This window comes from Schistocerca americana, chromosome X (genome assembly GCF_021461395.2).
Source record: "Schistocerca americana isolate TAMUIC-IGC-003095 chromosome X, iqSchAmer2.1, whole genome shotgun sequence".
NCBI lineage: Eukaryota > Metazoa > Arthropoda > Insecta > Orthoptera > Acrididae > Schistocerca > Schistocerca americana.
The window spans coordinates 952,929,437-952,946,353 of NC_060130.1; positions in this window are offsets into that span (position 1 = coordinate 952,929,437).

The following is a 16,917-nucleotide window of genomic DNA, read 5'->3' on the forward strand; positions in this document are numbered from 1 at the left end:
GTGAACTGATGTAAGCCATTGTAGAAATAAACAGGTCTATGTACTTATAAAAAATAGGAGACCTTACTTTTGGGATTACCCTCGTAACACCCGATCAGCTGCTACCGCGTTTGAATAATATGTAGCGCCGGCACTAATTTTTGGGCGTTACTTCGGTAACTAGCAGCTCAGCCACTGCTGTTGAAGGAGCTATAAGTAGCCTGTAGGCGTTACGGTCTTGACAGGCTGTTTGCAGCTACGGGGCTACCCACGCATTGAGAGATGGACCAAACCGAGCTCGGCAATCTTGCCAAAGCAGCTGGAAGATGGCACTCTTGCAGGACGGGTCAAGCATTTTCTACATCTCCGTGCCACGGAGTTGTTATTTTGTACGTGGTTAGAAGCAGCTAGTCGGCACAACAAGTGAACTCGTAACTCATATTAATAACCGACAATTTTAGCAGAGATATCAGTAATCCGATAGCGCCTACGGCAAGGGGGGAGGACTACGCTAGGCACCTGAGCTGTATGGGACGGCAGTCAGCTTCCATGCGATCGTGCCTCCAGCACTGCACCGTCTTCTAGCTCAAAGTCCTCCTCCCTGAACCTGGTGCATCTGCACTGGTGGGCCGCCTCAGCCTTACTCCTGCCCTGGAGGGCAGCAGATCGAGACTGGGGCGGTACAGTTGCTCGTTCTTCTGTATCGCTGCGGAACTGTGGCGCCACGCGCGGACACCTGCAGGAGCGACAACCGTCACCAGAACCTGTCGTTGTCTGCAAGTATTCCGCCAATGTTCCGCACTTCTCGTGCCTCTCGTGAGCAGCCGTGCAGCGTCCAACTGGAACGGGCCGCTGAGCGACCTCCTTGCAGCAGCATCTGAGCTGCCACCGATCTGCACTCTTATCTCGATTTACTGCTGCAACCGAACCCTGCACAGGAGTGGCCCTCACTCCTGATTTACTTCTAATGCGTGTTAGCGTTTGTTGGGGTGTTCTACGATACTTAATGAACAATATACTCCTTGTTGTCCACGTGCAGTTGTCGTTTCCGTACGATGGTGCACCATCCTACTTCGATATTAATCTCGCTGAGCACACGAACAACTGTCGTCTTCATCCTAGGAGTAGTAGGGGATTACGTTAGGCGGATCTCGCTCCTGTGGTTTTTTTCCTGTGGGGTTACTTGAAGTGAAGAACTGACTGGCAGCATTCTGTGTGTCTCACTGTACAATATGCAACATGACTATTTGAGAGAGTGAGGCTCAGTTTTATAGTTCAAAATGGTTCAAATGGCTCTGACCACTATGGGACTTAACATCTGAGGTCATCAGTCGCTAGAACTTAGAACTACTTAAACGTAACCAACCTAAGGACATCACACACATCCATGCCCGAGGCAGGATTCGAACCTGCGACCGTAGCAGCAGCGCGGTTCCGGACTGAAGCGCCTAGAACCGCTCAGCCACCGCGGCCGGCTTCAGTTTTATGCACCATAGTAATGCATGCAAAGAGAGTGACGCCGACACTCTGAACAGTAACTGTGAGCTTAACTTTTTTATGTGAGTAAAAACATTGCTTATATCAATAAAGAAATTAAATGCTTTTTCCGAAAAATGGTTCAAATGGCTCTGAGCACTATGGGACTTAACATCTGACGTCACCAGTCCCCTAGAACTTAGAACTACTTAACCCTAACTAACCTAAGGACAGCATACACATCCATTGCCCGAGGCAGGGTTCGAACCTGCGACCGTAGCAGCAGCGCGGTTCCGGACTGAAGCGCCTAGAACCGCTCGGCCACAACGGCTGGTGTTTTTCCCGACCATTACTTATTTATCTCAAAGTACTTCGTATGATACCGTCTACCATTTGTATAGCTTACGTAAGATGGATGGGATACAGTGTATAGACATCATTCGTAAACTGAAAGAAATTTGGCCCTGAATTATAATCAGTAATAAAGTAATCAGAACATATTTAGCAGATGATTTACACAGTAAATTTTCGAAAAATTATGTTTGATGCAATAGGTCAAACAACAGACCATCATCAACAATAAAGAAAAGGACATGCGTCTAGTCATGATTATTTGTATCTAGATCAACGTTCAGAAGACAATGCTAAGACGAATATCCTACAATTACTGAATTTTTAAATACCTATAGCTGGTTTTTTGTTTGACAAAGACTGGTGGTATTAATAAAGTGACATATGTACAGCTGTTGTGCCAAATGCCGATTTTTTCTAAAATATTTGAACACTACGTCATTGTTTTCTTAAAATAAAAAAAAATATCGTTTCGAATTATCTGTTTATAAAACGACACTAGAATTGTCATACCGTCGTATGACTATATGGAACCTTGTATATATTTATAAACGCTGGGGAACGTTGAAAAAATCTCTCACATTCACTGACATTCCATAGTACTTTCAAAATATATGCAAAATAATTAACTGTAGTGTATGTGCATTACAATTCATTAAATTGCAGACGAAATATTCGTTATGAGTCTGTAGAAGCGATATAGGAGGAGCAGCTGTTAACCGTACGTAATCAAGATCGTTGTGCCCCAAATGTCATCGTAGTGTCATCTCTTTTTATTTTTCTTTGCGAATAAAGCTTTCTAGATCGCCTAATATATTTCTTTATTTATTACGACGTTTCGGCTGCCTCTAACATCAGATTCGTAATAAAGATGAAAGGACCTGTTTGCTATGGAATAACATTTGCTGTTGCCAGTCGAGATATTCTTCTAATTAGTCCCGTACGACGCGTTTCAGGAAATAAGTCTCATCAAGGACGAACGCCGTAACACAACAAAAACGCGCTCGATCATGGGAACTGCCGTGAAATCCGTCGTGCAGGAAATGAATAAAGGAAAGTTACCAATAGCAGCAACAAACGTTATTTTTCAACAAAACACTCTTGTTTTTGCACTTGGGGGAGATAACGAGCGATTTCTAATGGATTAAGTAAAATTAAAATGAAAGGAATATAAACATGAGCGGTGTTAAATCGTACATTGCAAGCGTGCTGACAGCCTCCATTTGCGGAACCTGTAAGCTACATTTAAATATGCAACCTAAAGCTAAAGACATTTCAATTCAAAGTTATCGGGAAGTTCTGGAAACTGATTAAGAGATTTTTTAGTAAAACTCTATAAAATTTAGCAAGTAAAGAAACATTTAGGCGACCACAGAAAGCGGGAAAGTAGGGAGAAGGAGGGATGGTCGTCTTCCTTTTGTTCTCAGTCCACGTTCATTTCATCTCCAGGGCAGGTGTATACACAGACATACAGGGTCACAGTTGTTGAACTATATGGAAAAAAAGCATTAATTAGTTACAAACTACGGTGCGCACACGCATTATTCAACATGTAAACGACACTACAGATATTCGGATTTAGGTTATGACATGTTCGATATGCCTGCCATCATTGGCGATGATGTGGGCAGACGAATAACGAAATTCTGCTGAAGTGTCGGAACATCGCTGCTGTCAATGATCTCCTGAATAGCCGCGCGGTCTAGGGCGCCTTGGCGCGGTACTTGCGGCTGCCCCCCTCCCACCCCCCCCCCCCCCTCGGACGTTCGAGTCCTACCTCGGGCATGAGTGTGTGTGTCGTCCTTAGCGTAAGTTAGTTTAAGTAAGATTAAGTAGTATATAGGCTAAGGGACCGATGACCTCACCAGTTTGGTCCAATAAGACCTTAACACAAATTTCCAGTTTCTCCTGAATGGCTGTTTCCAGCTAAGCACTGGTTTTGGGGTTATTGCTGCAAGCCTTGTCTTTAATATAGCCCCACAAAAAGGAGTCGCGTGTGTTCAGATCCGGGAACATGGCGGCCAATCCAGGCCCGTGATAGTTGCCTCTGGGTACCCCAGAGCTGTAATGCGGTCTCCAAAGCGCTCCTTCAAGACAGCAAACTCTCTCGTGCCCCGATGGGGTAGAGCTCCGTTTTGCATGAACGACATCTCGTCGAAATCAGGGTCACTCTGGATATTGGGGATGAAATCATCTTCCAAAATCTTCACGTACATCTACATCTACATCCATACTCCGCAAGCCATCTGACGGTGTGTGGCGGAGGGTACTTTGAGTACCTCTATCGGTTCTCCCTTCTATTCCAGAATCTTATTGTTCGTGGAAAGAAAGATTGTCGGTATGCCTCTGTGTGGGCTCTAATCTCTCTGATTTTATCCTCATGGTTTCTTCCAGAGATATACGTAGGAGGGAGCAATATACTGCTTGACTCCTCGGTGAAGGTATGTTCTCGAAACTTCAACAAAAGCCCGTACCGAGCTACTGAGCGTCTCTCCTGCAGAGTCTTCCACTGGAGTTTATCTATCATCTCCGTAACGCTTTCGCGATTACTAAATGATCCTGTAACGAAGCGCGCTGCTCTCCGTTGGATCTTCCCTATCTCTTCTATCAACCCTATGGTACGGATCCCACACTGCTGAGCAGTATTGAAGCAGTGGGCGAACAAGCGTACTGTAACCTACTTCCTTTGTTTTCGGATTGCATTTCCTTAGATTCTTCCAATGAATCTCAGTCTGGCATCTGCTTTACCGACGAGTAATTTTATACGGTTCCGTTAGGTAGTCACCGCGCCATCAAGGAAGATCGCACCGATTATTCCGCGACTGGACATTGCACATCACACAATCACCCTTTGAAATGCACCAGTTTTGCTAATTGACGAACCCATCCAAATGAAAGTGGGCTTCGTCGCTGAACCAAACCATGCATACTAATTCTCGTCATGCCCCGCGGCCAGCCGTGCAGTTCGAACGTCCTAAAGCAAACCGTTCAGAAGTTATGACGATTTTATTTCATGTAGTTCAATAACTGTCACCCTGTAAGATAGTAAGGCGATCCGGAGACCTCTATTCACAAAAATCTCAGTGGTCGCCTACTCAAGAGGGAATTTATTTACATTATTAATATCTCGTTTACAAATTTTATGTCTTCAGTTGATAAATCTTGTTTACTAGTTTGTATTTTGCATAATTTCTCGGCGTAAAGATGAGAAGTGTATTTGTTAAGTTCGAACGTCCTAATGCAAACCGTTCAGAAGTTATGACGATTTTCTTTCTAGGCGCTACAGTCTGGAGCTGAGCGACCGCAACGGTCGCAGGTTCGAATCCTGCCTCGGGCATGGATGTGTGTGATGTCCTTAGGTTAGTTAGGTTTAATTAGCTCTAAGTTCTAGGCGATTGATGACCTCAGAAGTTCAATCGCATAGTGCTCAGAGCCATTTGAACCATTTTTTCTTAAATATAGTTCAGTAATTGTCGCCCTGTACGATAGTGAGACGACCCAGACGGCTCTAGTCACAAAAATCACAGTGGACGCCTACTTATTAGGGAATTTATTTTCATTATTAATATCTTCTTTACAGATTTGATGTCTTCAGTTGATAAATCTTGTTTACTAGTTTGTATTTTGGATAATTTCTCGGTGTAAAAATGAGAAGTGTATTTGTTAAGAAATTTTTAATAGAATGTATTTATGTTTTATTTGTTTCAGCCCGATGTGGAAGTGGACTGGAGAGACGAGAAGGGTGGCTGCGGCCTGGCAGGAGCGGTCGCAGGCGGGCAGCTTTACACACAGTGTCCGGTGGCCGAGACAGGTTTGCCGGGTCCGGCGTCGGTTGGCGCCATTCAGTCGCGCCTGTCCAGCTACCAGGAATCGAGTTCTCCGATGGCTCCTTTTTTGTTTGTTGCAAACAGGTCGGGGCGGACGGTGGCCGGCCGCTGTGGGAACGAGTTTAAGTGTAACGCGCCACTCTGCCGATCGTCGCCAGTTCGCGCGGCGCTCGCCCTGCAGGTAAGTCCAGCTCGCCGCTCCGCGTTTCCACGTTCTCCTCGGTACCTGCACTCTCTCGCCAAACTAGCCGTCTACAGATTCCTTTTGTTGTTTGCCAATCTCGATCTCTTTCCGATATTGACTAACGGACACGAGAGTCGCAATGTTTCACGGGTCAGTTTAGTCAAAGCGTCCCACAAATGTTCAAATACTGCGATAAGTGATGGCGGAGTAAAGCTGTAAGAAAATCGATGAAATAGACAGAATGTATCGTGGTTAACGGCGAAAACTGGCACGGATGAAAGTAGGCCTATACGGCAACAGAACCACAACGTTCCAATAAACGTGGGTCAACGAAAGAGCCGTTAGCGAGATAATTTCGGATATGTGGTTACTAATGGCCAGTGTCTTCAGTATGCTTAGCAGGGTGGTAACGTGCTCGCCTCCCACGCAAGCGGGCCCGGGTTCGGTTCCCGGTTGGGAGATTTTCTCCGCTCGGGGACTGGGTGTTGTGTTGTCCTCATCATTATTTCATCCTCATTACCGGTGCGCAAGTCTACATCTACATCTACATCTACATTTATACTCCGCAAGCCACCCAACGGTGTGTGGCGGAGGGCACTATACGTGCCACTGTCATTACCTCCCTTTCCTGTTCCAGTCGCGTATGGTTCGCGGGAAGAACGACTGCCGGAAAGCCTCGGTGCGCGCTCGAATCTCTCTAATTTTACATTCGTGATCTCCTCGGGAGGTATAAGTAGGGAGAAGCAATATATTCGATACCTCATCCAGAAACGTACCCTCTCGAAACATGGACAGCAAGCTACACCGCGATGCAGAGCGCCTCTCTTGCAGAGTCTGCCACTTCAGTTTGCTAAACATCTCCGTAACACTATCACGGTTACCAAATAACCCTGTGACGAAACGCGCCGCTCTTCTTTGGATCTTCTCTATCTCCTCCGTCAAACCGATCTGGTACGGATCCCACACTGATGAGCAATACTCAAGTATAGTTCGAACGAGTGTTTTGTAAGCCACCTCCTTTGTTGATGGACAACATTTTCTAAGGACTCTCCCAATGAATCTCATCCTGGTACCCGCCTTACCAACAATTAATTTTATATGATCATTCCACTTCAAATCGTTCCGCACGCATACTCCCAGATATTTTACAGAAGTAACTGCTACCAGTGTTTGTTCCGCTATCATATAATCATACAATAAAGGACCCTTCTTTCTATGTATTCGTAATACGTTAAATTTGTCTATGTTAAGGGTCAGTTGCCACTCCCTGCACCAAGTGCCTATCCGCTACAGTTCTTCCTGCATTTCGCTGCAATTTTCTAATGCTGCAACTTCTCTGTATACTACGGCATCATCCGCGAAAAGCCGCATGGAACTTCGGACAGTACCTACTAGGTCATTTATATATATTGTGAAAAGCAATGGTCCCATAACACTACCCTGTGGCACGCCAGAGGTTACTTTAACGTCTGTAGACGTCTCTCCATTGATAACAACATGCTGTGTTCTGTTTGCTAAAAACTCTTCAATCCAGCCACACAGCTGGTCTGATATTCCGTAGGCTCTTGCTTTGTTTATCAGGCGACAGTGCGGAACTGAATCGAACGCCTTCCAGAAGTCAAGGAAAATAGCATCTACTTGGGAGCCTGTATCTAATATTTTCTGGGTCTCATGAACAAATAAAGCGAGTTGGGTCTCACACGATCGCTGTTTCCGGAATCCATGTTGATTGCTACAGAGTAGATTCTGGATTTCCAGAAACGATATGATACGCGAGCAAAAAACATGTTCTAAAATTCTACAACAGATCGACGTCAGAGATATAGGTCTATAGTTTTGCGCATCTGCTCGACGACCCTTCATGTAGACTGGGACTACCTGTGCTCTTTTCCAATCATTTGGAACCTTCCGTTCCTCTAGAGACTTGCGGTACACGGCTGTAGAACCCTTTAAGTGTCACTGGTAAATACAAGGCGATTCCGTGATGACACTACAAACCCCCAGGGATGATGGAGACGGGCAAACGTATCAATAATGCAATGTATCGTCGAATGCAATCAGACTTGCACTTGGCGGCTGAACTTCCCCGACTAGGGGACTCCCGCCCATCGATGCCATACGCTCATTTCATTTTTTTCTTCAGTATGAAATGTTGCCTACTCGGTGCAGATAATGTATCTGAAATGTAAACTTTTCGACTAACTTCCCATCTAGTTCAGCTCAAATTTTACTCACGGCCTACTTTAACAAGAAGTGCAATGCTGTTTCAGTACGTTGCAAATGGTTCAAATGGCTCTGAGCACTGTGGGACTTAACTTCTGAGGTTATCAGTCTCCTAGAACTTAGAACAACTTAAACCTAACTAACCTAAGGACATCACACACATCCATGCCCGAGGCAGGATTCGAACGTGCGACGTAGCGGTCACGCGGTTCCAGACTGCAGCGCCTTGAACCGCTCGGCCACCCCGGCCGGCGCTCAATACGTTGCATGTTGCAATTTTTTGTAGAGTCGTACCTCTACAAGTAGGTGCTACGCGTGTCGTCGTTGCATTTGGACGCAATACTGCACTTGTCTCTTCTGTGACTTACGAATTGTTTCAAAGATATCTGGATCATCTCCAAAGTATTGGCTCTATAGTTCGCTCGCCATTTCTCCAACAGTATTAACGGGAGTGCTGTACACTTCACGTTTGAGATAACCTCAGACAGAAAAAAAACAATTCATTAAGGCGAGGTGGTCTCGGAGAGCCACGTGCAGTACCTGTTCGACAAATCCATCTTGGAGCACATTATCGCGTTACACGCCGTCTCACATCGGTGCCACATCCACTCTCCAACCATAGGCTAAGGGGGAAATTTGGGCCCAGACGGAGGCTTATTCGAATACATTACATTTCAAACAGAGTTCTAGTAACTAGGACAATATTGCATACTGAAGTAAGAGGTGGTTTGCTACCATATGTTCGCAGTTAACTAGCTAACGGTTCGTTTTCTGACACATGCTTACTGGGGCGTTTTTCCTTGTATTATCGTATACTTCCAACCATGTCAGTTTTCGCTATTTCATGGCTAAAAGTGGTTCAAATGGCTCTGAACACTATGGGACTTAACATCTATGGTCATCAGTCCCCTAGAACTTAGAACTACTTAAACCTAACTAACCCAAGGACATCACACAACACCCAGTCATCACGAGCTATTTCATGTTATACCCAGTAGCTACAGATAGCTTCGCCCAGTTATTTAAAAATTATTTCTTTGTATCGTTAACTAGAGTTCGAGACTTTTCAGGCTCATCTTCAGATGAGGCATACAGAAGTTCGTAGCTTTTTCTGGCGATATAAGCGGTTTTGCTGTTAACATACCGCAGGCAGCTTCCATTTCAGTGCTTGTCAGTCGAAGAATTAACCACTACTACTCGCGAGTCATTTTTATTATTCCGTAAACGTTTGAGTATCAACAGAAGCCGACTAACATCTAGCATGTGCTGCGCAACACGAGAAGGTTCGAAACTAGTTACTGGAAACAAAGAAATACGTAGCGAGTTAACAGAGTAGAAGGGCCAGTCAAATGAAAACCAGACAGATGGAAAAAATTAAGTAAACCGTTTACTAATTTAATTTTAATTTTGTGGTAAGTTCTTATGAGACGAAACTGCTTAGGTCATCAGTCCCTAAGCTTACACACTCCTTAATCTAACTTAATCTAATTTACGCTAAAGACACCACACACACACATGCCCGAGGGAGGACTCGAACCTCCGACGGGGGGAGCCGCGCGGACCGTGACAAGGCGCCCAAAACCATGCGGCTACCTCGCGCGGCAAACCGTTTACTATTTCAAAAGTAATCGACATAATTGTTAATGTATTTATCCCACTGTCAGACAAGACGTTCAGTACCTTCGTGGAAAAAATATTTGCTTTTGCCTACGGAACAATGTTTGCACCCAAGTGTGCGCCTCTTCGTCCAAAGCATACTGGTGGACACGACAGTCTTTCTTCAAGGCTCCAAAAATATGAAAATCGAATGACGAGAGATCGGGACTGCATGTAAGATGTGTAAGGGCTTCCCAGCGAAACTTCTCCAGCTTAGTCGAAACATCCTTGGCAACATTTGGACAGGCATTAACAAAATGTTGCCGCCCGTCAACACTCCTGGACGTTTGAACTTGATGGCGCGCTTCATTTTTGGAAAGTGCGTTAACTGAGCACGCCTGGGTACAATCGTGGTTCCGTAGGCAGCCGAAAACATTTTTCCATGAAGGCACTGACCATCTTGTCTAACAGTGGAATAACATTATTAACAGCTGTGGCAATTACTTTTTAAACAATAAACAGTTTATTTCCCTTTCTCATCTGTCTCATTTTCATTAGACTACTCTTTTAAAGTTACACGTATCGTCCCACACTAAGATCACTGCGCAAGAGTAGTGGATTGTTTGAGGAGAGTACATGTTTCGGATTTCATGCAGACGCAATTTTGCTGCGGTGCGGAAAACAGGTGCATTACAGACCGCGATTGAACTGGTGCGGCAATAGGAAAGGTACTCCAAAGTTGAAGTATATGGCACAGCACGATTCTTGCGGGCAAAATTGCACACAGATTTACTGTGAAATTGTGGCCTAAATGCGATTTCCATCCTTTCGGCTAGCTTAAAGAACATCTTTAAGGAAAGATATTTTTCACAGTGAGGACGTTCACACAGCGATTCTCGAATGTCTTTGTGACCAAGGAGCTGATATGTGTTGTCGAGGAATTAAACAATTGGTAAAGCGTTCCAACTGTCGTTTACAGAAGCTTGGTGGCTATGTTGAAAAATAGTGTCATGTACCTATCTGTATCGTTCTGAAGTGCAGTGCAGCATTTAAAAAAGTGGCTTGGCCTACCATGGTAATGTGAAAGTTACTTTTTCAAGTATACTCGCATTTCAAGAGTGGCTGGTCGCAGCTATCCGTATCTGTATTTCACTTAATATACGTACAGTTACTGTGTTCTTCAGTGGCAACGTCCTTGCCGCAGTCGATACACCGGTTTCCGTTTGATCACTGAAGTTAAGCGCTGTCGGGCGTGGCCGGCAATTGGATGGGTGACCATCGGGGCTGTCATGCGCTGTAGCCATTTTTGGGGGTGCACTCAGCCTCGTGATGCCAATTGAGGAGTTACTCGACCGACTAGTAGCGGCACCGGTCACAGAAAACCATCATAACGACCGGGAGAGCGGTGTGCTGATCACACGCCCCTCCTATCCCCATCCTCAGTTGAGGATGACACGGCGGTCGGATGGTCTCAATGGGCCACTTGTGGCCTGAAGACGGAGTGCTTGTTCTTCAGTATTCGTAATGGATACTCATAATCTACTAAAGCCGCTTAACACAATAGCTGCGACCGACGCTGATTGTACACTTGCACGTCTTAATGCAAGTTATTAGGAGAAAGAATAACGTACTTTGCCACCAATTTAAGGACAGCATGTTACTCATGTTTGGGCTAAGGGTGAGTTACCAGTCCCTGCATCAGGTTTTCATCTTCTAGAGGTCTACCGGCATTTCGGTACATATTGAATGCAAGCATAAAAACGTGCATGTGTTATGTTATACACGTGTCGGATGTAAGTTTATTGGATGGCGTTCTATGCCTTTTGCACTTGGTCGGCCAATACAGGGATGGTTAATGCTGCTTACGGGTGACTCTGTAGTTGTCGTCCGATGATGTACCATATGTGCTGGATTAGAGACAGATCTGGTGATCTAACAGGCCAAGACAACAGGTCCACACTCTTTAGAGTATGCTGCGTTACAATAGCAGTGTATGAGCGAGCGTTATCCTGTTGGAAAACGCCCCCTGGAAAGCTGTCCATGAATGGCGGCACAACAGATCGAATCACCAGACTGACATACAGTTTTGCAGTCAGGGTGCGGGGGATAACCACTAGAGTGCTCCTACTGTCGTACGAAATCGCACCCCAGACCATAACCACAGGTGTTGGTTCAGTGTGTCTAAAACGCAGACAGGTTGGCTGCAGGTCGTCAACTGGCCTTCTAATCAACAGACGTTCATCACTGGCATCGGCGCAGAACCAGCCTTCTTCAGAAAACACAACAGATCTCTACCCTGCCTTCCAGTATGCTCTCGCTTGACACCACTGAAGTAGCAAATGACGGTGGCTTGTGGTCAGTGGAAAGCACGCAACAGGGCATCTGTCTCGGAGCTGTCCTGGAAGTGATCGTTTTGTAACGGAGTTCTATGTGTTTATATTACGCGATTGGTGATCAACCACTGGAAACAGTAACAGTGTTTTGCGTCCGGAACAGTACTAAGTGAAGCACCAGCTAGAACTAGTTCTAGGAAAAGCAGATTCGGAAGAATACGAAGGAAACATAATTCATTCGTGAAAGAAGTAGCTTAGAACACTGTACTTCGACCGATTCTTGAGTATTGGTCATCCGACTGAGATAGCCGGCCGGTGTGGCCGTGCGGTTCTAAGCGCGTCAGTTTGGAACCGCGTGACCGCTACGGTCGCAGGTTCGAATCCTGCCTCGGGCATGGATGTGTATGATGTCCTTAGGTTAGTTAGGTTTAAGTAGTTCTAAGTTCTAGGGGACTGATGACCTCAGTAGTTAAGTCCCATAGTGCTCAGAGCCTCCGACTGAGACCATTAGCAGGAAGTAGACAAGATCGGAAGAAAAATGAAACGTTTCGTCACTGGTTCGTTTAACAAGCGCTGCTGTGTATGGGAGGTTTATTCCCAACTCCAGTGGTGGAAGCTACGAAAGAGACGTTGTTCACTAGGAAGAGTTTTACCGTAAAAATTCAAAGAGCATCAGTTTTAAGAAAAGTCAAGTAACACGTACTTTCCTCTCAGGTGGATCTCGTGAAATGATTGTAGCAGTAAAATCAGAGACACAGCAGCTCGCACTAAGGTTTGTCTACTTTCATTCTTCAGGCACATCAGTTGTAAATGGAACAGTAAAGAGGGAAAACGATAGTGACTCCCTAATTACCCTCCGTCTACATGCTAATGTGATTCTGGGATATAGATGTAGATGTAATCTCCATGGGAGACGCTTTATGAAAGACACTACGCATGACATACAGGCGTGCTTTTAAGATTCCGAGAGCGTATGTTCCCAGACGAGTCAAGAAACTTACCAGGTATAGAGGTATGAAACCGGAATTTGGCTGCTATAATTACACGTCTGTTCTTTGAAACTGATAAACAATATTTTATCCAAAATAATATCCATCGCTATTTATACATTTTTCCACCTCTCCGTCAGGTTATGAATGCCACGCTAAAAAAGCAATTCTTCTCTTGAAACAAACCACTCAACGAGCCATTTTCGTACATTTTCATTCGATTTGAAGCGTTGTTCAGCGAGAGCGTGTCCCAGTGATGCAAACAGATGATAATTGGACGGAGCCGCCTCCGGAGGATAAGCCACATGCCCCAGTGTACCCCAACTGAGAGCCTCGATCGTTTCCCTGATCCGCTTTGCTGTGTGTGATGGGGCGTTATCATGGGACAATATGACTATGTGTGGCCTTTTTCCACATTCCGGTCGTTTTTCAAGTAATGCTCGATTTAATTCGATTATTTGCTCTTGATAGAAATCAGTGTTAACGGTTTTAACAGATTTTAGCAGCTCGTAATAGATGACAACCTTCTGATCCCACCAAACACAGAGTATTTTCTTCTTTCCAAAGCGATTTAGTGTTGCAGTGGATGTCGATGGTTTGTCTTGGTTCACCCATACTTTACGACGCTCACGATTCTCAAAACATGTCCATTTTTCATCATCTGTCAGTAATCGATGGAGAAATTTTCGTATCTGGCGAGCAGCATTTCACAAGTGATCTTCCGATCTGCTGTTGTCTCTCATTCAGTTAATCCGAACCCATTTCCCACGTTCTGCACCTTTGCCGTAGCTTTCAGCCGAGGAGAGACGGCTTTCTGCGTCACATTCAATTGTTCCGCGAGTTCCTTTTGAGTTTGAGTATCAACTTCATCCAATAAGGCCTGCAATTCGTCGCCTTCTAACTTTTCGGTGGCTTCCCACACTCGTCATTTCTCACGTCAAAATCACCACTGCCGGCCGGGGTGGCCGAGCGGTTCTAGGCGCTTCAGTCTGGAACCGCGCGACCGCTACGGTTGCAGGTTCGAATCCTGCCTCGGGCATGGATGTGTGTGATGTCCTTAGGTTAGTTAGGTTTAAGTAGTTGTAAGCTCTAGGGGGCTGATGACCTCAGATGTTATGTCCCATAGTGCTCAGAGCCATTTGAACCATTTGAAAATCACCACTTTTGAATTTTTTTAACCATCCAAAACACTGTGTTTGCCCAAGAGCATGTTCGCCGAAAGCTCCGACAAGCATTCGATGCGATGATAACAGAAAACCAATTCTGTCCGCAAATCGTAGTTCGTAGGCGCAGAACTCGACATGTTTACGGGTTTGAAACAGATACCGACGTATGGGACTTGGGCTACCGTGTGCTGACATTCGTTGTCAGCCGCTACAGGAAGTAGATGACGCTGCAGATGCGGTCTCACGGGTCTTGCACTGGCGGCTAGCACCATGTGTAGGGAAATTCCGGTTTCATACTTCTACACCTGGTATTCCTCTCACGTACCAGCAACGTGATTTTAGCTCCACTGCGTTTATTGGTACCTGAATTAATGTCGTGAAACAGTGCTGCGGCCCTTTGAGGCACTTGTGGGCTCTATTGAAAAGTGAAACTAATTTATAGATACTTCAAATGAAAATTGCTGAGAAGCTTTGGAAATCGCTTACGAGTAATGCTCGTGTAGTTTTCTCGTCAGGAGAAAAAATTTGAGTGTCCACAGATAGGTAGCGCGTCTTCCCTTTCGTTTCACCCATGTTCATTCTAGGTCCACTGTATGGAACTTTTCCAAAACAGACGACGTGGCGCGCGAGATCTAGTGCAGTTTCTTCATGTAACGCGAAAGCTTATACAGAATCAATCGAATTATGAAATTAATGGAGCCTTTCTAATGATTAGTATCTTGTGCATAGATTGACTGCTGACCTTAAACGCCGGCCGGAGTGGCCGTGCGGTTCTAGGCGCTACAGTCTGGAACGGCGTGTCCGCTACAGTCGCAGGTTCGAATCCTGCCTCGGGCATGGATGTGTGTGATGTCCTTAGGTTAGTTAGGTTTAAGTAGTTATAAGTTCTAGGGGACTTATGGCCACAACAGTTGAGTCCCATAGTGCTCAGAGCCATTTTTGACCTTAGACATAAATGACTATAACGTGGAGTATATAAATAGACGGAACGGTCCTATACCGTGTAACTACGCAATCAGCGACGAATCTCTGGAATCAGTTACAGATTTCGAGTATCTAGGACTACCCGCTCGGAGTGTTTTAAGGTGGAATGATTACATAACTCCAGTGGTGGGTAAGGTAGATTACAGACTGAGATTAATTGGGAGAATCCTAAGGCAGTTTGATCCAAGCATTTTAGTCCATCTGGACCTTTAATAAGTTGGGTTAATGGAAAACATAGAAAATATTTTAAAAAGAGCTACACGGTTTGTTTGCTGAACGTGATAATACCACATGTTTGACAAACACCGGAGGAAGACGGTATTAAAACGTCGTAGTGCAGTGCGGCAAATCTTACATACTTCGTGTAATCACAATTACGATCCACACAAAGTCAAGAAATATACTAATTTCTTATCGTGTTGTCGTTGATGTGATCTTCAGTCAAATGATTGGTTTCATACTATCCTATATGGTATGCAAGCCTCTTCATCTCTCCATAACTGCCAGAAACTAGATCTGTTTGAATTTGCTTGCTGTAGTCAAGCATGGCTGTCCCCCTACAATTTTTATCTCCAGTTTGTCCATCCAGTACCAAACTGACGATTCTTTTATAGCTCAGAAAGTGTCCTATCAACAGATCCCTTATTTTAGTCAAATTGTGACGTAAACTTCTTTTCTCCCCAGTTCGGTTCAGTACCTATTCTTTAATTTTCCGACCTAGCTATCAGATCTTCAACATTAATCTATCACAAAGTTTCGAGAGCTTCTATTCTTTCTCTTGTCTGAACTATTTCTTCAACGTACTTTGGCGTAATGACCACGACGATTAGCTTACAGAACTTCGAGCTCTTACAGGGAGTTACCGACAGTATTTCTTCCCTCGAGTGGAATGGGAGTGAGATGATACTGTTCACGCAGTACGCTCCACCATACACCGTTTGGTGGTTTGCGGCGTTCAGATGTGGATACAGAAATTGCAATATGGAACCACGATGGAGCTGTCTTCAAAAACTAACTGCGTCCGGAAATGTAAGTCGCGGTCATTTGAGAGCGACTTCTAGCTCAGTTTGAACTATATAAAGCAAGAAATTGGTCGTGTTGTATGTAAAAGAGCCTCGTTCGTCAAGTCGTAGCCACCGTGCCCGTTCGTACGGTACCGAGGTCGAGTGGTGAAGGTACTTCAGGACCATGACGACCACTAGTCGTGCTAATTCCGCAAGAGAGGAAGACCACGCTTCCTCGCGCGTGCGCTACCCGGAAGCGCGCCCGTCTTAGCCATCGATCGGATTCCCTCAACTGCACGGCTGCCTTCCCTTTCGCCCATTGAAGGCTTTTAACTAATAGCCTCGTAATGACCTGTTCCTAATCGCTCGTGTGAAATCTCTTTGGCACCTCAGTACCACACTTTCACTCTGGCTCTAATTAATAAAATTTTCGCAGCCTCACGCCGCGTCATTCCGCGATAATATCTCGAGCTTTCGGAGAATACCCACCTCGTTACGAATGAACATTTCCAACGGCTGTGCCTCACGAGCCTACTGATTCCAGTGGCCGTCGTCACCGTTGCAGAGCGTCCAGACGGTGGTCATTTTCTCATGCGCTACAGCCGACACACTGGTACAATAGCGAATGCGTCACAATTGTCTTGGCGCATGCAATGAGCGCATCTGCTCTATAGCTTCTATACGTTCCCCGCAGTACCTTCTGAATCAAACGTCACTGCAAGATTTGGGTATTCAGCTAGGAAAACGGTTAATTAGACATGATGGACGATGGGGAGATTTATCCAGTGAATGGGTGGGGAGCTGC